The following is a 26,250-nucleotide window of genomic DNA, read 5'->3' as shown; positions in this document are numbered from 1 at the left end:
TTTAGGCTGACAAGTAGGGCAGAATTTTTATTGGTATAGATTAGACCATGCTGGGTGGTAGGAATTTTGTGGATTCTTGCAGATTCCGGAAGGTTCCATCTCAAAAAATGTGGGGAAAAATGTGTGATTTCCAGAAAAGATGGAAGTGTGCAGAGCTTTGTGGGTAAGAAAATGGTGCAGGGTGCATGTGGAGCACACTACCCTGGACTCAGCCAGATGTTTAGTTTTTAGATGTGTCAAGGTCTCGTAGATTTTTCTACATGCCAGTGACTCAAAGTCCAAAAAGTGCAGCCCACACCATTCCAAGTGGGATGATTTTGAGAACTAGGCAAGCTCTCATGGCCCAAATGAGAAACTAAAACCCAAAATCAAATATCCTCTTGCTTGCCGTGGGATAAGATGTTTTAGTGTAGCCGCCACCACAGTATTTTTTTTTTTTTAAATTCCCTGGCATTTAGTAGGCTTTATCCCCTGCCCGGGAGTGGATCGGGGGTAACTTCCCCATCTGCCCACAGGTGGGCAGAACAACTTTGTCCCCATTTATTTAGGGGGTTGCTCGCCTTGTGTAAAATTGGTGAAAAAAGTAAATAAATAAAAAAAGGTGTCTAGTGGTGTAAAAATCCCTGGTGTCTAGTGGTTTGGCTTGAGAAAAAATAGGCCGATCTGCCCCCAAGGAGGGCAGAAATGGCCTAAAAACAATTATTCTCCCCCCCCCCCCCCCGGGGAGAGACCTTTGTCTAAGGGGTCGCTCCCCTTATCAATTTAAACAACAACAAAAAATCCCCGGTGTCTAGTGGCTTCTGCCCCCCCCCCCTTGGGGGCAGATCAGCCTAGTCAGTGTAGGCCGATCTGCCCCCAGGGGGGGCAGAAAAGGCCTAATAAAGCAATTGACCCCTGGTGAACGACCCTTGCCAAAAGGGTCGCTCCCCTTATGCCAATTTCATAAGAGAAAACAAATAATTATATATATCTATATCTATCTATCCCTGGTGTCTAGTGGCTTATCGATCTGCCCCCGTGGCGGGCAGAAAAGGCCTAATCAAATTATTGCCCCCTAAGGGGGGGGCGACCCTTTCCTAAGGTGTCGCTCCCCTTATAAAACAAAAACAGAGGAAAAAAAGAAAAAGAAAAAAAAAAAAAAAAAAAAAAAAAACACGTGTCCAGTGGCTCGTGACCTCCAACCCCCACCCCTCCACCCCACATGCTGACATCATCAGCTGTCATTGGCGGGGCTGGGGGTGTCGGGGGTGGAAGGGGAAGATATTCACCTTCCAGCCCTGCCCTCGGGGTGGGGGTGCCCATGGAGGGAGCGGTGCCAGGACGTAATGGTTACGTCCTCGGCACAGGAGCACTGTGCCGCGGGACGTAACCATTAGATCCACAGCACAGAACTGGTTAAGAAGTAGGTCCCTATTTAGGTTTGGTGTTAACCAAGACCATTTATTTTTATTAAGTTCCATCTCTCTCGATCTATTGGCTGGCTTCACTGTGAGTGACAGCATTCTGCTCTTTCACAAGGAGCATATCAGCACACAAAGTAGCTTTGTTCAGTGCCAGGGACTACTGTGGCAATGTGCGCTTTTTGAGACCAAAAAATATTTTTGCCAATGTTTTTTTTACATTGGTGATGGCTCGCCAGCTCTCATAACTATAAAGTTTTAAAAAAACATGTCAATACAAGACACACAGTGAAGAAAAAAAAAGGGGGGGGGGGGGGTCGACTATCAACGCCAGACCCACTGGCTTTTCCAATGCTGGTTTATTTTCATGTTTCCGATCTTGTTGAAATTGGTTACATTGATTTACAAATATATGTATTTTTTTGAAATACTAGTAATCATTAACACAATTGGCTAGAAATGGTATCTAAATTTTCAAAGTAGTTTAGCAAAATGTCGGTGATCATTTTATTTTGAAATCAAAGAATAATAAAATCTTGCTTTCAAGCTTTTGCAAAGATTTGTATCCTACCAAAGAGCATTCTGGGAGTATTACACATAGCCTCATATTGGTAAACGTGTGTACACATTTTTATACTGGAACAACTGTCAGTAGTGCAGTCCTTGCTTACAGCATTTCCTTGGAGCACTCACCTTAATAAAAAAAGGCTTTGCAGTAATGCGCCATTGATACACGTTCGAACATCATTAACATATTGACACAAATATTACCTTAACTGCAGACAATGCCCTTCCATAAATCGATAATGGGGTACAGTAAACCGATAGCCAAAGTGTTTGGGCTGCAGGGGGTTGGGTCTACTTTTCCCAAGGCCAAAGTATAAACCAGCATTTGCAATGCAATTGGTCTAAGCTTTGCTCGAGTAAGATGTATTAGCATTGTAAATTTTTAACTGGACTTTTCTTGCCACATAAATTGAAAATGAAAAGTACAACAGTTGACATAAGCAAGCCGATTTAAAGCACTACAGCCGCTATGAGCATGACCGCAAAGGAGAGACACAAAAGGAAAACAAGTTTACTCACAGTCAAACACATCGGCAAACATGCAATTATCCATGTAACCGGGGTGATGGCCAAGGCGGTAAAAAACACTGCCCCAAGGAGGGACAAACGTAAAGCATTTACCAATGATAAAGGATATTTGAAAGGCAAACCCATGAACAAGTGATAGTGATGGGCGTGAAGTGGTTAAAAGCCCACAGATAGATTACAACAGGCCAGAGTGCTTGCACGCTCGACCTAATGAATACTTGTTGTCCTTGATCCCAAACAATATGTCCTGGGCATCAGCCTATTCCACATCTGTGCCTTTTCACTATTTCCCTCATCTCCAAATTGTCTCATTCCCCAACACGCAAACGCCTCTCTGCAGCATGCCAAGCCCACCTCATATACAGGATGTATACAAGTAGTATATGCTTACACCTCAGTTAAATTTGATTGCTGTGGGGTGGCGTGGCCGGCAAGATAGCCGATCAGCAGAACTAGAAGAGCACTCCTGGCCCCCTTATCCGGCACAACCCTACCACCCCGGTCCCCAGCGGACGTAGCAGCTGGGTCCTGGTGACCCCCGGGGCAGAGAGGAGGATGAGGAGAACAGCAGAAAAACAGAACCGAGCACCGCAGTTGGGCCGCAGGGGAGCGCGTGGGAAGAGCGCCTGACCCAAACATGGCGGGCGCAAGCGTGATCTGAAACTCAGCGAAAAATCGACCACGTGAGGCAGTGGATTGGCGCGATCTAGAGGGGGGGGTGATCCTGACAGGGGGGCCCCCCTCGTGGTGGAGTCGATTGGAATTTGGTGCCGCACCCACCTCTCCCCCCCCTCCCCCCCCACCCGAAATTGAGCGCAGAGCTGGAGTTGGGCCTTCCCGCTGGACTGGAGGCCCACTGAGGTGAACGGGCAGCGACGGGTGTGGTTTGCTTGCCTCCTGAGGTGGGCATCCGGGCGTTTGGGGCAGACAGCGCTGCACTGGGAATAACGCAATAGTTGGAGCTGTTGCTGAACTGGTTTTTGGGGGTGCACTCCCCTGCGATGGTGTTCTGACCTCGTGGCCCTGGGTTGTACAGCTCTGGAGTGCGAGACTAGCAGGATCTGAGACGGATACATCAGACCGAGTGCGCCGCTTACACTGCTCCTGCCTGTGCCGGCAGAAAGAGCTGATCTGAGGGTGGTTGCGGAAAGATTGGTGGCCACTGAAAACAAGTGACTTGCCTGCAGCCTGATATGGACACGCTGAAGGCCTCGGTGGCCATCCTTGAAGCTAAAGCACACAAACTGGAAGCGAGGGTCGAGGATGCAGAGGGTAGGGCGAGACGATGTAACATCCGTATAGTTGGCTTCCCCGAAGGTGTAGAGGGGGCAAATGTTGATGCTTTCCTAGAAGACCGGATCCGTAAAACATTGCCTGATTCCCCCTTGTCGGCTATATTTGTGGTGTAGCATGCGCACAGGGCCTTAGCAGCGCCAGTGCTGCCGGGAGGTCCTTAACTACAGAGGCGTAATTTTGCAGGAGGTGCGCAAACATGGAGATCCCACATTTGAAAATCTGTTTTTTTCCTGATTACACTAGGGCAGTGCAGCTCCAGAGACAACCATATATTGGTGTTAAACGTAAGCTAAAAGAACTGGGCTATCCTTATATGCTGCTGTATCCAGCCAATTTGAAAGTTCTCCATGTGGGCCGCTCGCATTTCTTTCAGTCTTCTGAAGCGGCGTGGGACTGGTTGGAACGGAATGATGAGACAGGAACGCCGGACTCCCTGCATGGGGAGGGTGGGAGGAGACCACGAGGGACAGCCGAGATGCATACTGCAGGCCGCAGAAGCACCAGACGCTCCGAGGAAGCCGAATGATTGTTCACTTGGACGGTACCATGAGTCTTGAATGTCAGAGACAGGAGCGCGAGGAGGCTAAACTGTTGGTTCAAACTGTCACGTTAGAGGCGTCCTCACACTCCGGGTCCCCCTGTGTTACGGGCAGACTGTTTTCAGAAGTAGGAAGGAGGATACCGGTTTGAAGATTGTTCTGGGGGCTGCGGCAGAGTGGTGGACCTGAGCTCACCCCCCCTATTGTTGGTTTGTGTGTGTGGGTGGGGTGTGTGTGTGTGTGTGGGGGGGGGGGGGGGGGGTGGGGGTGTGTGTGGGGGGGGTGTGAGGGTGTGTGGGGGGGTGGGTGTGTGTGTGTGGGGGGGGTGGGTGTGTGTGTGTGGGGGGGGTGGGTGTAGGCCAGACGATTAATGTGTGGGACTGTCGGAGCGCAGTAAGGACCTGAATCTAGCTATAAAGTGGGAACAGAGACTGCTCCCCACTTCTGGGCTATAGAAATGATAGCGGGGTACCACACGATTGGGCAGACACTAGTTGTGGAAGGTGTTTACCTGGGGAGGGATGGGGAAATTTTATGCGGGTTCTAGTTTGAGTTGGAGGTCTGTATTGGACACTTCTTCTGTTTAGGGGGCATCGACTTACCTGGTTGCGCATGCAACAGACCGGGGGATTGTGCTGTGGGGGCTGCGTGTGGGTGGGTGGGGAGTTGAGGGGACGGACGGGAGATGTGGAGGGGCGTGTGGATTGGATCAGAATATGGTGGGTACCCTGACACGCACAGTTACATGGAACATTAGGGGGTTAAACTCCTTTGTGAAGCGATACAGAGTACATACGTACCTTAGATGGCTTGGCGTACATATTGTTCTCCTGCAGGAGACTCATTTGGTGGAGAATGAAGTGCAAAAAGTGCAGAAAAAGTGGAGGGGGCAGCTTTATTCGGCGACCTATTCCTCCTATGCTAGGGGGGTTTCTATTTGGGGGGGGGGGGGGCCTTAAACTCCCTCTACATTAAGAAGCCTAAAAGCGGATGTGCAAGGTCGATACGTATTTCTGCAAGGCATACTAGATAGCCGTGAGCTCGGTCTTTTGAATATTTTTTCCTCCAATACTGATGATGCGGGGTTCTATCAGCTCCAACATGAATTCAGATCTTACACTGGGATGCCCATCGTTTGGGCTGGCGACTAACTGTGTCCTAGATGGAGAGCTAGATAGGGACCCGCCGAAGAGGAATACAAAAACGCATATGACTGCCAAACTGAGGAGCGTTATGAGGAATCTACACTTAGTAGATGTGTGGAGAGAAATTTACCCCACATCTAAAGTATTTTCGTGTTATACACCCACCCCTGGGGCCTACAGCCGTCTGGATAGATTTCTCCTTGCCAAGATGGCTCACTGGACGCTCGCTGAGTCGTTTACCAGGTCCGGTTTTTGTCAGACCATGCCCCCCTCCTTTTGGAATGTGAAACACACATGCCCAAGCCTGCGATCCCCCTGTGGCGTTTGCGTCCGGACTCACTAGGAGATCCTAAATACAAAAAAGATCTTCAGGGTGTGCTGGATGGATATCTTCGTACGAATTGGGGTACGGCAACGACTCGAGGTTTAGAATGGGAGGCAATGAAAGTAGTTATCAGAGGGGAAAGCCTTAGTAAAACATATGGTATCAGGCAATGCCTGGACCGGGAGCACGCGCAGCAGGAGGAAGTATTGGTAGCCATACAGCGACAAGTCGATAATGGTGACGTTTCGGAGGCGAATTGCCTTGAGGTGCAAGGTAGAATTGTGGACCTCTGGGATAGACTGGCTAATTATGTCCGCTGGAACTATAGGCAGCGACTATTTTGGGAAGGGGACCGCTCCAAGCATGTGTTGGCTTGGCTCCTCTGGCACGAGCGGCCCATCCCCACTATCCAGATGCTCCGCGGCTCTTCTGGGGAAAAGAGTTAAGGGCAGTTGCGGGTGAATTCGCACCTGCGTGAACACTTGCAAAATATCTATGCCGCACCATGGAGTGTGGGCGTGACCCAGATTCAGGAGTACTTGCATGGTCTCCGGATGCCTCACCTTAAGGCGGCCCAGGTGGAGGAACTGGAGGGGGAGGGGTCATTGGAAGCCCTAGTGAAGGCGTTGGGTGGTATAGCGACCGAGATAGCACCTGGTCCAGACGGGTTACCAGTCAAATTTTATCATACCTATTCTGCTGTGCTTCTTCCACAGTTGTTGGAAATACTCCATGAGGCGCGAAGTGAGGTCTTCTGCCAGAGCATATGCGAGAAGCTTTGATAGTCATGCTACTGAAGCCAGGAAAGAAGGCTGATGACCCGGGCTTGTTTAGGCCGTTGTCCATGCTAAATGTTGATGTTAAATTATTAGCTAAAGTTTTGGCCTCTCATTTGAATCGAGTGGTGACGCATTTAGTACAGGGAGATCAACGCGGTTTTATACCGGGGAGGGGAACTCAAATGAATAAACGGTGATTACTGCATATACTGCACAAGACTCGTGGCTATGCGCTTCCCGCAAAGCTAGTGGCTCTAGATATGGAGAAAGCGTTTGGCACCTTATCCTGTGGCTACCTATGGGAGGTGATGTGCAGGATGGGCAAAGGCCCGGTCTTCTTAGCTTGGGTGCGTCTTTTGTACTCAGGGTGAGAGTGTCAGATTCCTTTATTATCAAATGAGGCACACGGCAGGGATGCCCCTGGTCGCCACTGCTGTTCGCGTTGGCCATGGAATCTCTAGCCATACAAATACGGACGGGCATCCATGTGGGGACGAAAGCGCACATAATATCATTGTATGCAGATGATGCTCTAGTGTAAGTCACAAACCCTAAACGGGCGATCCCCCTCTTGTTGGGCACGATGGACATTTTTGGGCAGGTGTCGGGCCTCCGTGTTAACGGCACAAAAACTGTTATTCCCGATGGCAGGTCTGTCGGCGATAGCGGTGTCAGAGTTGCCCCGATTGGGCCTATCCTGGGAGACTGAGTCCATTTCATAATTAGGCATCCGGGTTGCGCACTCCCTGCTACTGCAATTCAATTTAAACATGGGAAGAGTACTGGTGGGCCTCCGTGCCTCTGTTCAGTTTTGGACCTCTCTTCCATTATCGATTATGGGTAGAATCGCACTTAGTAAAATGATCTTGCTACCTCGTTGCCCGTATGTTATGCAGAATTCCCTCTGTGAGCTCCCCCTTTCGATATTCCAGCATTTTAATAAATTGCTATTATTCCTAGTCTGGGCGGGCAAAAGATGTAGAGTCTGCATGGAAGTTTTGAAATTGGACCTGGTTGGTGGAGGCATGGGACTGCCAGATCTATATTTATACTACTTCGCCGGGTTACTACAGCATGCAGTCTGGTGGTTTGAGGATGTTTTGTGGAGTGCCTCCCGCATGTACTAATGGGTGGCTCTGGGGTTCCGCAGGGTGCCCCCTATCTGGTGGTACAGGTGTTGAGAGCTTGGGAGAGTGCAGTAGTGTGGGTTTTGCACAAGGCCCCACACGCGCACCTGCTTCCACTATGGTGGGTCCAACCTTTTGCCAAGGCTGCTGAGGTGATGGATTTTGTGAAATGGCGTGCAGGGGGTTGCAATAATGCAGGTGACTTATTTCACAATGGTACGTTCATTACGAGGGATGAGGCAGAATCCCTCTTTGGAATAGGTCCAAGGCAGTTCCTACAATATGTGAATATTTCGTAGACGGTCAGAGGTTTTTGGACGACCTTTCCGGAAGAGCCAGTTGAATCTCATCTCCTGGTGACGCTACTTGATCCTGGAGGTGACCGCGGTCTCCTGTCCCGAACTAACAAAGCTCTTAAGGGTGACAGACTAACTGGCACTCAAGGGGTTAGAGACCGTTGGGAAGCTAGCCTCTGAACGGCACTCACTGATGGGGACTGGAGTAGGGCCTGTTCTCTGGTGCGAGTCGAGACTAGCAACGCTAGATTTAAGTTGACACACTTCTATTACTTGCATAGAGCATACCTGACACCTCAACGCTTAAATAGAATATTTCCCTCAAGGCTGGATAGCTGTGGCTGTTGTGCAGTACCGTCGGCTTCATTTGATCACATGGCGTGGGTCTGTTGCTCTGTCCAATCCTATTGGCATAGAGTGGTGAAGACGCCGAGGGAGGTGATGGCTGTGAGTGCAGTATACGAGGACACTCCCTGCTGGGCCTGATTCCAGTCCCTAAAAAGGGTCGTAAAATGGTGTATAGATTCTCACAGCTGGGGCTTATATTGGCGAAAAGGCACATTGCGATCCGATGGGCCAGCGAGAACCCCCCCCATTGCATGTTACCTGGCTCAGTGATTTAGCTGAATGGGCTGCCGTGGAGGAATGCCGCTTACGAAAGGTTCGATTGGATGAGCATGCGGACCATGATTTGGAGATCTGGCGTGCCAGGGTTAATGAGTTAGCTGGTGTGCAGGAGAGCGAGCGAGAGGGCCCTTTAACGGATGTGCCCGCTAGCTGATCCCTGGTCATGCTTGGGCCCTTGGAGGACTAGGTTTGGGGGTTATTGAGGCATGGATGTGAGCTTTGGTGTTCATGGGAGAGTGTGTTCCCAGTCTTTGCTTCAGGAAAGGAGTCGTCATGAATGAGCACCCCCCCTCTGTTCCGGTTTTGTTTCTGGGATGCTGCTGCGATACCTCTCTGGGCGTCCCCTCAGCCGCATTTGCTTGATGCACTGGATGAATGATGGTCATTCGTAGCACTATCTTTTGGTCTGTCGATGCTTACTATAATTACAGTGTTCTGTTGTTGGTTAATATATTGAAATGTACTGTACCGATTCTGTAGGGGTGGGCACCGCTCTATCGGTGTGCTTCCGGAAGTTGTAGTGGTTGGGTCGACCTAGCCTAATACCATTAATGTATTATCTCTTCATGCACACTAAGTTAGAGCAAAATGTGTAGACTCGGACCGGGAGTCTCTGAACGGTTACTGACATTGACGGTGCGGTTGAATTGATAATTCTCCCTAAAGTAATATGCTATAATATAGTACATAGTTGTATGTGTTCTTTTATGCATAAACAAACAATTTAAAAACTGTGATTGCTGCAGATACATGGGTAATTATAAGCATTTAGCACATCTTCCTGCTATTCTATTCTTAAGAAAAATAAAGATTAATTGATGATTCTCTATATGATTAATAATATGATGGGGTGCTCTGTGTTCTATTATTACAAGACAGTGTGTAATGTAGATTTAATGTCTGGTCTTACCAATACATGGCCATAGTAGAAAGGTTTGCTAAGAAATTAATAAGTATACTGTTAACTATAGGTGTTAGTAACAGCAAACTCTGTGGATGTATAAAGAAGAAGCTAAGTTAGCAACAAAAAAAAGTTCATGACCTGCAGGATTGCTTTGGGTTGTTTGCCTTTGTAGTGGACACCTTGAAGTTTATTTCACATTGTTGAGCCTGTCTGATTTTTTGGTTACATAGACCCTAGTACAAGGATGGAAAATTAACTAATTAGTAGATAGTTTTATATCAGGATAGGTGGAAAAATTGGCTAATTAGCCAAACAATCAAGCTGCTACAGGGTTGGTGTCCTTCCTTGGGATTGTAAGACAGAACTATGTTCTGTCAGGTCATATTAGACCCATTTAACAGCAAAGTGCTTTGAGTTACTGATCTTTTAAATTGCATAGTTTCAGTTCCCAAAATTTCTAAGGGTCGGTGTCAGAAAGGTCCTACTGATTTTACCCATGGTAACAATGTGACAATATTTATTCATATTACCAAAACTGGAAAATAGGGCAGCACGATTGGCCAGAAGGGATAACTTCACAACAATTTAGTGCCTAGCATCTACAAACATCCAGTCAAGTACCCTGTACATTTACTTTACTAAGTAGAGTGTATGAAGAGAAGGACAATGACTCCCATTCAAACTCTGACCGAAAAAAAAAAAGTATATATATTATATCTATCAATGGCCTATCCATGTGTGAAAGACCGCTGAATACAAGATGCCTCCCCATGACATGCCACGTTATAATATTTATGACTATAAAACTGCACCAACAGCTTTCATTGAAATCCCCAGTAAGTAACCAACTGTAACTGACACAATAAAATCATTCTGCAGAGCAGTGGTCATAGCACCTACTGGAAAACCAACAATCATTGAATCAACCTGTCCCATCTGCTTAATTTAACATTCAGCTACTAAGAGATCATTTTTCCCCAGTACTACACATTATGAAACTTCCAAGCTGCACAGAACACCTAATCAAAATACACATCTGGGGTCTCCATAAGGGTTTAGCGAATCTTTTCCACATTTGGTAGCCACTAAGTGCAAACACTGCCAGGTTTCTTGGGCACACGTAAATTAAATAAACCAAAATAACGAAAACTTGCAATGGTGACAAATGGTTTTCCCACACTCCAATATTCCACAACAATATATATATGCCAATATGTATTGCTATCCAAATTATAATGTATATATTTACACTAAGATCTCCTTTGCACAACAGTGCAGGCAACTGGATTTAAAATTGTATTTCGTCCTCACATCTAGTACATGGCCTGTGTCAATAATTACACTGGCTATGCAATTTCTATCCTCAATCTTCCTTTCCCCTCAAAATCTGTTGAATTTCTAATTTGTATTATTCGTTTCGGTCCTATACCCTTACTTGAATTAGTTAACAGCTAAGCTGTCATATCAGAGTCAATAGACTTAATTGGTTTTACCTTGACACTCTACAGTTAATAGCTCCAAATCTTTCAAGTAAAAGTTTATGATTTTCCTTCCTTCCTAGCATATGATCCAATACAGACTGGTTTTGACATTGAAGAATGGCTGTTCCTCCGACCCAATTCCCATGTCCAATAGCAGCTGCTAAAGTGAAGTCAATCTGTGAGTCTGGTATTGTTACCTATGTACCATCAGGTAGACTATATTTAGTTGACACAAATCCTACTGAAGTAAAATTGTAAGACTTTATAGTATCAGGACCACATGCAAAGTTTGTTAAAATTAACAGGTCTGCTCGGTTTAAAAAAAAAAAAAAACACACAAGTCAAATAGTCCCTGTAAATCAAACAGTGGAGTAGAAAAAACATCTGTCCATGCATGTTTTTTGTGCCCCTCTTTCGTTGACCTTGGCTACTCCTAAACGTTTAAAGAAGACTTCAAGTCAGAGTTAGCATGTAGATTATATTTCCTAGGTGAGAAATTAAATTCTTCAATGGTACATAACATGTTGTTTTGGTTCTCCACTGCCCATATGTCCTGGAACACCATTAGCCATGCCTTCAGAGTGGATATTGTTAGAAACTGAAATGAAGACTAACTTTCCAGCAGCTGGGGAACAAATCCCACGCAGAACGACTACTTAATGGTCAGTACTGGTACCAAACTGGCCCCTGCAGTAAAATACTAACATAAATGTATGTCTTTGTAGGGCTAGACATTCAATTTTTTAATATGCAGCAGTGTTTGAAGACCAGAAGAGCAGTAATTCAGGAAACAAACATTCCCCAATGGTAGTGTTTACTTAAAACGTTGATAAGGATAGACCACTTAAAAATACCTGAATGGATTGGCCCACTACCAAGGCTAATGAGCCCCTGGTCACAAATCTTAACACCTTCACAGGGAGCTGAACATTCAAACACAATCTACAGTGTCAATAAAATACAAAAGGCAATGTAAGTGTTTGTAGTGATCATCTTTTGATGTGTGTTTGGAGACCAGAGAAGCAGTAATTCAGTAAAACACATGCACGTCTCGCAACATATTGTACACACACTCCTGGTACTTCTTAAAACATTTAAGACTATTTGCAGCTATGGAAATATGCTTACTAACTTTGCAATGTCTCACAACATAAACCACAGTTGCTTCAATTAGTATTGCATATGTTCAGTAACTAAATGTGTGTCACTGCAGGTCCATGTATACAGAGGCTAACATTCTGTTGCAACAAGAGCAATCTAGGACATATAACCAAAATACAGATTGGTGCAAGTAACTGCAATCCCACAGTGTGGCATGTTACTCGAGGCTGCAGCACTGTGCAGTTTTCAGAGGGAAGTGAACAAGGGGACTAGGCTACCAGTTTATGCATAGTTATGGCAGCAGAATCTCTTCATAGTTCCCATGCAAATAGGGATCAGCAAAGGTGTAGTTTAGCATGCAAAGTATTTGAAGAATAAAATGGGCTTGGGAAGGCAGAGACTAAATGGACATCACATCTGTTAATGCCACTGACGTATGGGAGAGCCTCCTGCCACCCTCCCCCCAACAAGTTGCAGTAAGCCATAGCAGCTTTTGGGTTCAATGACAAATGCAGAGGCCAATAATAAGCTTCATGCAGGGAGTTACTGCAGTCAGCAGACTTGCTTTTCGAGTTGCTCACCACAGTGCTCTTGAGATATACAGCTATTCTTCCTCGTCTCCTTCCACTTTTCCCAAGTATCTATCTCTCTCTCTCACATCTTAATCTCTCTTTGGCAACCAGCCATGTAGGGATGTTGCACAGCCTGTCTGTGATAAGACTCCAATGTTAATAATGAGTTTAAATCTGAACAATCTCAATGCATCACATAGCAAGTGTGATATCCTAGTGCAGCATAAAGCTGCAGAACCCTAGATGCAAATCTTGGGCAAAGCCAATACTTCAAATTTTTAAAAAAAATAATAAAAAAATGACAATTTGTTAAGGCTTTACAACTACACTGGTCTAACCTCAAGAAGTTAAACCTCTGCCCTTTTTAAGTGAAGGCGACTACATTGTTAGATTGCCATCTTATTTAATTCTCCTGGAAGGTGAATTGCTATTATAAGCAAGTAGAGTGAAAGTGATACCACGGGTGCTACTGATTAATCTAGGATTCTGTTGGAAGCAAGTTTCAAGAGTCCTCGATCTAATCTCATAAAACCAATACATTGCTAGATACAAACAACCCTCAGGTAACATTGTGTAAATATGGTCAGTCTAGACAAATAAAATTTCTCAAGCCGGCCAGCTTCTGCAATATATACAACCATGTCGGATATGCCAGATCCCAGTAAACAATCATCTCCTTCTCATTCTGAAAAGGTGAAGAAAATAATTGTGGGTAGCAGTAGAGCACAAAATAGATACTGTCCCCATTTAATGGCTTATCAGAGCAGACCTTAGAAAGGTACTCAACATTACAAATACAACTGAAGATGCATTGAAACAATCATTAATAACATGTCTCACATACATGCCTCCATTATTTAGCTCTAAGTGACTGCAAGGGTGCTGCTATGAACAACCGTCAATGCACTGAAAGGAGGGGTTCACACAAACAATTTACACTTTCTAAGGGGGATTTTTTCTAGAAAAATGGATTCTAGGGACCTTTGAATCTAATGGACTTTCTAAACATTTTTCCATAAAAAGAGCTCCTGGATTGCTAGTACCATTTCCAAAACAAAGTTCCCCAGCTAACCCCCCCCCCCCCCCCCCCCCCCAATGCGCTATACTAGCTAGTTTCTTTGAATTATTGTGACATAGAGGTTTCCTTCAATGAGGTACAAAGAACACATCAAAAAGGTCAAAGGTGGTGGATCACATTCTGGTTTTTTTTTTTTAACTCCACGGAAACCATCTGGGACACAGTAGACGGATAGCAAAAATCAGCAAACAAAGAGCCACAGGAAAGAAGGTCCAGTAAATGAGGTCCCTCTGGTGGGTAACAGATGACTGACTCGAATCCTACCAGGAATGTTTGAGAGACACCATTTGTAGATCCCGCTTCCCATCCCACAAACTACTAGTAAACTAAGATGGAACACAGAGTTGATTGTTGGAACCAGAGAGGACCTGTGTTTTGATCTGTTGCGTGCAGAGGACGGAACGGTTCAGTCCTCAGCCATGGTGGGCTTTTGCTGAGGACTGACCTGTTCCATCCTCGCTCCCATCCACGGGGGAAGCGCTGGTACTCCTCCATGAGCCACCCCTATAAACACCCACCCAGGATGGCAGCTGAAGTGCTTCCACAGCCACCCCCAACCTCATATTAGTGATCTGATGATGACGACGCACGCCAATGCCATCAAATGCAGCCATTACTTCTGGAAGCCTTGGTGTCCCGGACTTCGAGTTCTATCATCTAGCAGCACACCTGCAGTGGATAGCCACCTGTCTGGATGGTGAGGGGAGAGGCAAGCTGGGTCAGGTGTGTAATGACCCCAGTAAGAGAACCCTGGTGGCCCTCTTGCTGGTACAGAAACCAGCACCACAGACTACACCGATATTACTGTCCATAGTGCGGATGAGCTGGAGGAAATGTAATAAACTGATGACACTACCCCCTTTACTTGCTGGCAATGCCACTGGCAGGCCTCTTAGGGGCAGGAACAACTTTGTTGCTCAAGGCCACACATCTGACACAATGGACTGAACCACACTGTGACAGTAGGGGAATGCTACCAAAATATAGAGACCCTGACTATGGACCAACTAATAGAGGACTATGATCTCCGTCCTGGGCAATTTTTTTACGTACATGGTTGTAACCCAAACCTTCACACAACTGTGGGATCTGAAAAAGGGATGCCCCACAAAATATGATGTCCTGAATTTACTCAGAATGATTGGAGGCAGTAAACACATTATTACACAGCTATATAATGCACTCAACACCATGTTATTAAGACAACCACTTAAGGGCAAGGCAAAACGGGAGGCAGACTTAGGGCACAAAATCACAGATAAGTAGTAGTACTGGATTTTGGAATACACAAAAAAGTGTCATATAACATACAGCTAAAGTTCACACAATTTAATTTCCTCCATCAAACATATCTCCCACCCAAGACAAGTGGCGGCCTGCATGGGGGAAGGGATGATGGTGGAGAGCCTAGCTACTGTCCAGATGCTTGACGCAGTCAGCTTGCTTTCTGCATATGGTTTGGAGGTGCCCTGAGATGGAACCTTACTGGGTTAATATTGTCAAACATTTTGGGGGTTGGGGTGGGGGAATCTGAGCAGAACACTGGAGCTGGTACCAGAGGTCTATTTGCTGGGAGGGTTGCACAGACCGACAACAAATCAATCAGGCAATAAACTGCTGGATTTAGCCTGGCCTTAGTCACGAAACAGATTGCCAGAGCCTGAAAATTAGCACAAGGTATGACCTATGTCAGGTGGAAAGGAGAAGTGGAGTACCGGGCAAGTGCGGAGGAGGAAGCCCTCGGTAGGGAGGCAGCGAGCAGAACATGAAGGCAACCTCTCTTGATCATATTCAGAGAAGCCCTACAATCAGTCATTCATATACTAACCAAACAGATGCCTGCAACATCGCAGGGTCTACAGACAGCACTCAAGAGATGGTAGAGGAGCGACCCACATAGGTTGGTGCCTACTGGTCCCAGAGACAACAGCTAATCTACCTGTGGCTGGGCCCAGATGGTCATGACCTGTTCAATCCCTACAGCCCTAAATAAACTGCAGCAGACTAGAACCCAAGATAAGACCCGCTTGTATACCTGTTCAGTTCACAGTTTGGTTGTTTACTTCTGCTGAACCTTCAAGATAAAAATCTGAAGCGTACAAGATAGTCGAATAATACTTTACAATGCAAGATGATTGATTGTAACTTATGCGAAAAATAAAATAAAAAAAGAGGTTTGAAAATCTTTAACAGGAAATAGAGTTACACAAGAGTCATCAGGGAAAATAAGCCATTCCAATCGGTTCAATAATGAGTAGAATATTTTGCATTCCGGTTAAAAAAAAAATAAGATAACTTTACAATGGAACAATATGCACACTGCTGAAGTTAACAAAGACATTGAAATACCTATGTGACTTCCATTTTGAACTAAGAGAAACTATCAAGATGATTAATATACTTCAATCACTACATTTTCCAAGCCCTCCAAATATGTAGAGTGAAATGGATACATAAAAACATATATACAGGCATAGCTACTGAAATTCATACAAGGAGTTTAGAGAAGACACCAAGACAATGTAGACTAACTTGACAGAAATGTTGTATGCAACAGCATGGTTATGCACATACTGAAGTACGCATTTCACAATCATTCAGTGCACCACAGCATTCATCCTGGTCATAGCAAGGAACCCATTCCTGAAATGGGAGTGAAGCACAATACAGAGCAAACGAGACATGTTTAATAACAGATATAGAAAGCTGAACAACATTAAAGGGATTGAGTACTCCAAGGAACACAAAGGCTGACATAAATTACCAATAACACAATACAATGAGGAACACATTTGCAAAGTTGGAATAACATGCAATATTTTCTTCAAGAAACTGTGAAAGAAGAAAATAAATAGACCTATAGATTTTAACCATTGTTCAAACATTAGCAATAGATTCTCCATTTTTGTGCTTTTAGACTAGTTTGCAAAGACATGCTCATATTCCTGTGAAAAATGCCACTTAAGATAAGATACAAAGCTTTAGTCTTGCTGAATTAATTTATTATAACATGCAGGTGCAAGAGTGTGGGCATACAAGGCCCTCCTATCCCAACTCTGTGTATGCTTTGTAACCCTGAACTCTGAGAAACCTAAGAAAATAATTGGATAATTTGCAATTAACATCCTGCAAGAGCACTGTAGGAAGTTGGCTCTGTATGTGCTATTTCAAAGTAAGGAATAGCATGCACAGAGTCCAAGGGTTCCCCTTAGAGGTAAAATAGTGGTAAAAATAGATAATACTAATGCTCTATTTTGTGGTAGTGTGGTCGAGCAGTAGGCTTATCCAAGGAGTAGTGTTAAGCATTTGTTGTACATACACATAGACAATAAATGAGGTACACACACTCAGAGACAAATCCAGCCAATAGGTTTTGTATAGAAAAATATCTTTTCTTAGTTTATTTTAAGAACCACAGGTTCAAATGTAACATGTAATATCTTGTTTGAAAGGTATTGCAGGTAAGTACATTAGGAACTTTGAATCATTTCAATTGCATGTATACTTTTCAAGTTATTCACAAATAGCTATTTTAAAAGTGGACACAGTGCAATTTTCACAGTTCCTGGGGGAGGTAAGTTGTTGTTAGTTTTACCAGGTAAGTAAGACACTTACAGGGTTCAGTTCTTGGTCCAAGGTAGCCCACCGTTGGGGGTTCAGAGCAACCCCAAAGTTACCACACCAGCAGCTCAGGGACTGTCAGGTGCAGAGTTCAAAGTGGTGCCCAAAACGCATAGGCTCCAATGGAGAGAAGGGGGTGCCCCGGTTCCGGTCTGCTTGCAGGTAAGTACCCGCGTCTTCGGAGGGCAGACCAGGGGGGTTTTGTAGGGCACCGGGGGGAACACAAGCCCACACAGAAATTTCACCCTCAGCGGCGCGGGGGCGGCCGGGTGCAGTGTTAGAACAAGCGTCGGGTTCGCAATGTAAGTCAATGAGAGATCAAGGGATCTCTTCAGCGCTGCAGGCAGGCAAGGGGGACTTCCTCGGGGAAACCTCCACTTGGGCAAGGGAGAGGGACTCCTGGGGGTCACTTCTGCAGTGAAAGTCCGGTCCTTCAGGTCCTGGGGGCTGCGGGTGCAGGGTCTTTTCCAGGCGTCGGGACTTAGGTTTCAGAGAGTCGCGGTCAGGGGAAGCCTCGGGATTCCCTCTGCAGGCGGCGCTGTGGGGGCTCAGGGGGGACAGGTTTTGGTACTCACAGTCGTAGAGTAGTCCGGGGGTCCTCCCTGAGGTGTTGGTTCTCCACCGGCCGAGTCGGGGTCGCTGGGTGCAGTGTTGCAAGTCTCACGCTTCTTGCGGGGAGTTGCAGGGTTCTTTAAAGCTGCTTCTTGAAACAAAGTTGCAGCCTTTCTTGGAGCAGGTCCGCTGTCCTCGGGAGTTTCTTGTCTTTTCGAAGCAGGGGCAGTCCTCAGAGGATGTCGAGGTCGCTGGTCCCTTTGGAAGGCGTCGCTGGAGCAGGATCTTTGGAAGGCAGGAGACAGGCCGGTGAGTTTCTGGAGCCAAGGCAGTTGTCTTCTGGTCTTCCTCTGCAGGGGTTTTCAGCTAGGCAGTCCTTCTTGTAGTTGCAGGAATCTAATTTTCTAGGGTTCAGGGTAGCCCTTAAATACTAAATTTAAGGGCGTGTTTAGGTCTGGGGGGTTAGTAGCCAATGGCTACTAGCCCTGAGGGTGGGTACACCCTCTTTGTGCCTCCTCCCAAGGGGAGGGGGTCACAATCCTAACCCTATTGGGGGAATCCTCCATCTGCAAGATGGAGGATTTCTAAAAGTTAGAGTCACTTCAGCTCAGGACACCTTAGGGGCTGTCCTGACTGGCCAGTGACTCCTCCTTGTTGCTTTCTTTGTTCCCTCCAGCCTTGCCGCCAAAAGTGGGGGCCGTGGCCGGAGGGGGCGGGCAACTCCACTAAGCTGGAGTGCCCTGCTGGGCTGTGACAAAGGGGTGAGCCTTTGAGGCTCACCGCCAGGTGTCACAGCTCCTGCCTGGGGGAGGTGTTAGCATCTCCACCCAGTGCAGGCTTTGTTACTGGCCTCAGAGTGACAAAGGCACTCTCCCCATGGGGCCAGCAACATGTCTCTGGTGTGGCAGGCTGCTGGAACTAGTCAGCCTACACAGACAGTCAGTTAAGTTTCAGGGGGCACCTCTAAGGTGCCCTCTGGGGTGTATTTTGCAATAAAATGTACACTGGCATCAGTGTGCATTTATTGTGCTGTGAAGTTTGATACCAAACTTCCCAGTTTTCAGTGTAGCCATTATGGTGCTGTGGAGTTCGTGTTTGACAGACTCCCAGACCATATACTCTTATGGCTACCCTGCACTTACAATGTCTAAGGTTTTGTCTAGACACTGTAGGGGTACCATGCTCATGCACTGGTACCCTCACCTATGGTATAGTGCACCCTGCCTTAGGGCTGTAAGGCCTGCTAGAGGGGTGTCTTACCTATACTGCATAGGCAGTGAGAGGCTGGCATGGCACCCTGAGGGGAGTGCTATGTCGACTTACTCGTTTTGTCCTCACTAGCACACACAAGCTGGCAAGCAGTGTGTCTGTGCTGAGTGAGAGGTCTCCAGGGTGGCATAAGACATGCTGCAGCCCTTAGAGACCTTCCTTGGCATCAGGGCCCTTGGTACCAGAAGTACCAGTTACAAGGGACTTATCTGGATGCCAGGGTCTGCCAATTGTGGATACAAAAGTACAGGCTAGGGAAAGAACACTGGTGCTGGGGCCTGGTTAGCAGGCCTCAGCACACTTTCAATTGTAAACATAGCATCAGCAAAGGCAAAAAGTCAGGGGGCAACCATGCCAAGGAGGCATTTCCTTACACAACCCCCCCCCCCCAAACGAAAGAGGATGAGACTAACCTTTCCCAAGAGAGTCTTCATTTTCTAAGTGGAAGAACCTGGAAAGGCCATCTGCATTGGCATGGGCAGTCCCAGGTCTGTGTTCCACTATAAAGTCCATTCCCTGTAGGGAGATGGACCACCTCAACAGTTTAGGATTTTCACCTTTCATTTGCATCAGCCATTTGAGAGGTCTGTGGTCAGTTTGAACTAGGAAGTGAGTCCCAAAGAGGTATGGTCTCAGCTTCTTCAGGGACCAAACCACAGCAAAGGCCTCCCTCTCAATGGCACTCCAACGCTGCTCCCTGGGGAGTAACCTCCTGCTAATGAAAGCAACAGGCTGGTCAAGGCCATCATCATTTGTTTGGGACAAAACTGCCCCTATCCCATGTTCAGAGGCATCTGTCTGCACAATGAACTGCTTAGAATAATCTGGAGCTTTTAGAACTGGTGCTGAGCACATTGCTTGTTTCAGGGTGTCAAAGGCCTGTTGGCATTCCACAGTCCAGTTCACTTTCTTGGGCATTTTCTTGGAGGTGAGTTCAGTGAGGGCTGTCACAATGGATCCATATCCCTTCACAAACCTCCTGTAATACCCAGTCAAGCCAAGGAATGCCCTGACTTGAGTCTGGGTTTTTGGAGCTACCCAGTCCAGAATAGTCTGGATCTTGGGTTGGAGTGGCTGAACTTGGCCTCCACCTACAAGGTGGCCCAAGTAAACCACTGTTCCCTGCCCTATCTGGCATTTGGATGCCTTGATAGAGAGGCCTGCAGATTGCAGAGCCTTCAAAACCTTCTTCAGGTGGACCAGGTGATCCTGCCAGGTGGAGCTAAAGACAGCAATATCATCAAGATAAGCTGTGCTAAAGGACTCCAAGCCAGCAAGGAATTGATTCACCAACCTTTGGAAGGTGGCAGGGGCATTCTTTAAACCAAAGGGCATAACAGTAAACTGATAATGCCCATCAGGTGTGGAGAATGCTGTTTTCTCTTTTGCTCCAGGTGCCATTTTTATTTGCCAGTACCCTGCTGTCAAGTCAAAGGTACTTAAGAATTTGGCAGCACCTAATTTATCTATGAGCTCATCAGCTCTAGGAATTGGATGAGCATCTGTCTTGGTGACAGAATTGAGCCCTCTGTAGTCCACACAAAACCTCATCTCTTTCTTTCCATCTTTGGTGTGAGGTTTGGGGACTAAGACCACTGGGCTAGCCCAGGGGCTGTCAGAGCGCTCAATTACTCCCAATTCCAGCATCTTGTGGACTTCCACCTTGATGCTTTCCTTAACATGGTCAGACTGTCTAAAGATTTTGTTTTTGACAGGCATGCTGTCTCCTGTGTCCACATCATGGGTACACAGGTGTGTCTGACCAGGGGTTAAGGAGAAGAGTTCAGGAAACTGTTGTAGGACTCTCCTACAATCAGCTTGCTGTTGGCCAGAGAGGGTGTCTGAGTAGATCACTCCATCTACTGAGCCATCTTTTGGGTCTGATGACAGAAGATCAGGGAGAGGTTCACTCTCTGCCTCCTGATCCTCATCTGTTACCATCAACAGATTCACATCAGCCCTGTCATGGAAGAGTTTCAGGCGGTTCACATGGATCACCCTCTTGGGGCTCCTGCTTGTGCCCAGGTCCACCAGGTAGGTGACCTGACTCTTCCTCTCTAGCACTGGGTAAGGGCCACTCCATTTGTCCTGGAGTGCCCTGGGAGCCACAGGCTCCAGAACCCAGACTTTCTGCCCTGGTTGGAACTCAACCAGTGCAGCCTTTTGGTCATACCAAAACTTCTGGAGCTGTTGGCTGGCCTCAAGGTTTTTGGTTGCCTTTTCCATGTACTCTGCCATTCTAGAGCGAAGGCCAAGTACATAGTCCACTATGTCTTGTTTAGGCTCATGAAGAGGTCTCTCCCAGCCTTCTTTAACAAGAGCAAGTGGTCCCCTTACAGGATGGCCAAACAGAAGTTCAAAGGGTGAGAATCCTACTCCCTTCTGTGGCACCTCTCTGTAAGCGAAAAGCAGACATGGCAAGAGGACATCCCATCTCCTTTTGAGTTTTTCTGGGAGCCCCATGATCATGCCCTTTAATGTCTTGTTGAATCTCTCAACTAAGCCATTAGTTTGTGGATGGTATGGTGTAGTGAATTTGTAAGTCACTCCACACTCATTCCACATGTGTTTTAGGTATGCTGACATGAAGTTGGTACCTCTGTCAGACACCACCTCCTTAGGAAAACCCACTCTGGTAAAGATACCAATGAGGGCCTTGGCTACTGCAGGGGCAGTAGTCGACCTAAGGGGAATAGCTTCAGGATACCTAGTAGCATGATCCACTACTACTAGGATGTACATATTTCCTGAGGCTGTGGGAGGTTCCAGTGGACCAACTATGTCCACACCCACTCTTTCAAAGGGGACCCCCACCACTGGAAGTGGAATAAGGGGGGCCTTTGGGTGCCCACCTGTCTTACCACTGGATTGACAGGTGGGGAGGAGAGGCAAAACTCCTTAACCTTCTGGAACATATTGGGCCAGTAGAAGTGGTTGACTAACCTCTCCCACGTCTTGGTTTGTCCCAAATGCCCAGCAAGGGGAATATCATGGGCTAAGGTCAGAATAAACTCTCTGAACGACTGAGGCACTACCACTCTCCTAGTGGCACCAGGTTTGGGGTCTCTGGCCTCAGTGTACAGGAGTCCATCTTCCCAATAGACCCTATGTGTTCCATTTTTCTTGCCCTTGGACTCTTCAGCAGCTTGCTGCCTAAGGCCTTCAAGAGAGGGACAGGTTTCTTGTCCCTTACACAGCTCCTCCCTTGAGGGTCCCCCTGGGCCTAAGAGCTCAACCTGATAAGGTTCAAGTTCCAAAGGCTCAGTTCCCTCAGAGGGCAGAACTTCTTCCTGAGAAGAGAGGTTCCCTTTTTCTGACTGTGTTGCAGTTGGTTTCCCAACTGACTTTCCTTTTCTCTTGGTAGGCTGGGCCATTTTTCCAGACTCCAGCTCTACTTTTTCACCCTGTGCCTTGCATTGTGCTCTTGCTTTTACACACACCAGTTCAGGGATACCCAGCATGGCTGCATGGGTTTTTAGTTCTACCTCAGCCCATGCTGAGGACTCCAGGTCATTTCCAAGCAGACAGTCTACTGGGATGTTTGAGGAGACCACCACCTGTTTCAGGCCATTGACCCCTCCCCATTCTAAAGTTACCATTGCCATGGGATGTGCTTTAGTTTGATTGTCAGCATTGGTGACTGTATAAGTTTTTCCAGTCAGGTATTGGCCAGGGGAAACCAGTTTTTCTGTCACCATGGTGACACTGGCACCTGTATCCCTCAGGCCCTCTACACTTGCCCCATTAATAAAGAGCTGCTGCCTGTATTTTTGCATGTTAGGGGGCCAGGCAGCTAGTGTGGCTAAATCCACCCCACCCTCAGAGACTAGAGTAGCTTCAGTGTGGACCCTGATTTGCCCTGGGCACACTGTTGATCCCACTTGGAGACTAGCCATTCCAGTGTTACCTGGATTGGAGTGGAACTTTTCTTGGGACAGGCCTTGTCTCCAGTTTGGTGTCCAGACTGACTACAGTTTCGACACCAGGCCTTTTTGGGATCAAAGTTTTTACCCTTGTACCCAGGATTGGTTTGTGAAGAGGCTCTGGGCCCACCCTCCTGTGCAGGTTTTTGGGGGCCTTTAGAAGACTCTTGACTATTTTTATTTTTGGCTGACATTTTGGGAGAATAGTACTTTTTAGTTAAGATAAATGGTATGTGTTCCAAAATTATAGCTTTTTACTCCATGTAACCGGAATGTGACCTGTAGGGAGGCTAGGTTGCTACATATGAAATGCAATTTGCCTCAAACAGGGGCCTCGAAATTAAGATAAGAGGTCATTGTCCTAATTTACCCTACTGTTAAGCTTGTTTTTCTTAAAAAGGTTTTTCTGTCAATTATAGGCCTTGCAGGTGCTTGTAGATGATGAAATAGTGCTTGTAATGCAAACAAATGAGTGTTGAAACATATAAAAGGTTCCTCCCAACTTGAGAAGCTTGAAATACCCACAGTGCGCCACTGTGTGCGTCTTCCTCCTTGGGTTTAAGCAAATAAACATTTGCTGCTCTTCATCACAATGACAGTGTATGGACTGTTTATCTTTCAGACAAATTTCGCTTTGACAAAACTAAGAAAGACAAACACTAGATTAAAAGTATGAGTCTCATATCTCTGTGTTCCTAGTAAACAGAACAGAAAAAACACACTGACATAAGGAGCAATGGGGGAAAAGAGCTTGCTAAACTGAAGATAGATGATATGTAACAAGAAAACAATTTCAAAACAAGCCTTAGCAAATGCAACTCATATGGCTTGGATTCTGAACATATGTCGTTAATACACAGTCTGCCATACATTGTGCCATTAAAACAAGCATGCTAAACTGTATGCAGTACTTCATATCACTAAGAAGCCATAGTGTTTGTCAGTGGTACAGTGTGTAAATATCCTCGATATGCTAATGCCCTGTATACTTAATGACAGCATGAACGATCGGCAATAGACAGCTAAATCTGCCATTGTCTGAGACCTAATAAAGTACACCCCAAAATTGCATAAAAATTGTCCGGCGGTAAACAAGTCAGAAAAATTTAATGGTAAGATGGCAAGACACACCTGGAAAGCAGCTAAAAAAATAAACAAAAAGAACTTCGCTTTAATAAACAATATAATTGCAATACTGTTCCGAGAAGAACCAGTAAAATAAAAGTTTGGCTCTCGTGGATGAAAAACGTTAGCTGAACAAAAAACTGATCCTAATGAAAAAGTGGAAAAATGAAGCAGCATCTACTCCACTCAGACACCACTTTAAAAAAAATCCTCAAACGCGAGGCCTCTCGTGAATAGAAATCAATTTGCTCATGAGAAGCCCCGGATACGTTCCAATTATAACAAAAACTGAGACCTGGCATAGCTAGTCAGACAGCGAGTAGATCTTAGGTAGAGAATCTTCAATAAAAATGCCATCGTAGGCAAATCATTTTTCACAGAATGAACAGACAATAGAGGCCTATATGAGAGCACGGAAAGTGGAAGGAATGAAAGGGGTCAAGGGATACGTCACGTTAAAAAAAAAAAAAAAAAAAAAAAAAAGCACATCAAAGAAAGAGGGGAGCACAACTTACCCACTAAATTAGGTTTAACAAGTTATTCAAGTGTATTCAGATTAAATGTAATAATGTATGTGCTGAAGACAATACAACATTAAAAAATGAAAGCTAATTTAATAAGGAAAGCCAAGGATAAGGAAGCCCAGCCTTGCAACCAACAATAATGTCAAATTTGGAATGTAGCTAAACGTGTCAAGTAAAAGAGTTTAACAGTGATTTTAAAGTTTAAGATGCGACGTAATAAATGTGTTCATTTACCTTTCTGTACGTGTTGTGTTCTAATGGTAAAGTAGAAATAGATAGATTATGGTTATAATCCTCCTGCCCCGCTTTACTTGTACTCACACGCCTTGTACGTTCGCATAAGCTATCAAAATATAAAGAGTGAGTAAACACTATAATACAATTTGAAGTATTTTACTTCAAACTAAAACAATAATACAACTCAAGGCTACTCCTGCCTTCATTACGTTCATGAATGGGCTCTTTGTAATGTTTATGGCTTTAACATACAAGGTGTGATACAGAAATAAAGTTACCAGCTGCTGATTAGGTCAAGAATTGACTCTCCTGGAACATGATGGCACGACACTACATAAATAACTAATTAGAGAAGACAACGTATTTTAAACGTGTTTCAGGGTTCGGTGTATTATAAGCACAGGTAGTTAGAACTGTACTTATTTTGCATATAAAGAATGTTATGTACATAGAAGCCTAGTTCGGCAGAACGAGGGCCACCTTACTATATCTCCTGGAGAGCCCCCACCCCACCCCCACAGATTTTACCCATGTGCCGTAACGATATCTGAAAGCAGAAAACCATCACCACTCGCTGAATAAGCAGTTAAACTCTACACAAATCAAATCAACTTTTTAAAAAAAAACAAATAGGTAAACTTGGGCAACTAGACAGAGAGACTGAATATGGAAACGAAGGGCCACTGGGCAAGACTGTTATCCAAGACCGTTCAGCCTGGGAAACAAAATCAACAACATGAGTCTACAGCTGCGAACGACAAGCAGGTCAAACCTATTCGAAAGAAACGATACAGACCAACGTCCCAATGACCTGGTTCATTGTTGGAACCCCATACACACCTAGGAAAGTTTAGTAAATAACCTGTAGAATATGTGGTCTGAAATAACACCAAACGGATATACATATTAGCCATACTGCTGACACGGGACCAGGAGGAGTGGTCACAAAACCTCCAGCTCCCCATCCCCCCACGGCATCCTAACCATGCCCCGATGACCACCAATCCACCACTTACACGGATGGTCTGTGCTGTGAAATCAGTATTACATCTCTCGCCCGTACCTGGTCTTTTAACGGATATCATATATCTGTAAATTTAGCACTTCCGGGTCGCATAAGAACCAATCCCACAGCTGACCATGTTTTGGGATATGTCTGGCTGAGGGCGGCTCTTCTAAAGTGTAAGGTGGCCCGGGATTGAACCAACGAGGACCTCCCAGCCAATCCAGGTAC

General features: G+C 45.9%; 1 protein-coding gene across 3 annotated transcripts in view; it reads right to left on the bottom strand.

Annotated features, from left to right (window-relative positions):
- The window catches only part of RABGAP1 (RAB GTPase activating protein 1), an 885,283-nt gene extending 859,101 nt beyond the window's left edge, over window positions 1-26,182 (bottom strand). Inside the window, exon 1 of one of the 3 annotated variants that reach the window (XM_069241548.1) lies at window positions 26,080-26,182. The gene's annotated coding sequence lies outside the window, so the exon portion shown is untranslated. Of the gene's footprint in view, window positions 1-26,032 lie in introns of all 3 variants that reach the window. The other 2 variants (XM_069241547.1, XM_069241549.1) reach the window with 2 other exon arrangements.
- Window positions 26,183-26,250: the final 68 nt, after the last annotated feature.

The sequence above is a fragment of the Pleurodeles waltl genome, chromosome 6 (assembly GCF_031143425.1).
Source record: "Pleurodeles waltl isolate 20211129_DDA chromosome 6, aPleWal1.hap1.20221129, whole genome shotgun sequence".
NCBI lineage: Eukaryota > Metazoa > Chordata > Amphibia > Caudata > Salamandridae > Pleurodeles > Pleurodeles waltl.
Note: the sequence above shows the minus strand (reverse complement) of the source record. Positions and strands in the feature narration are given on the sequence as shown.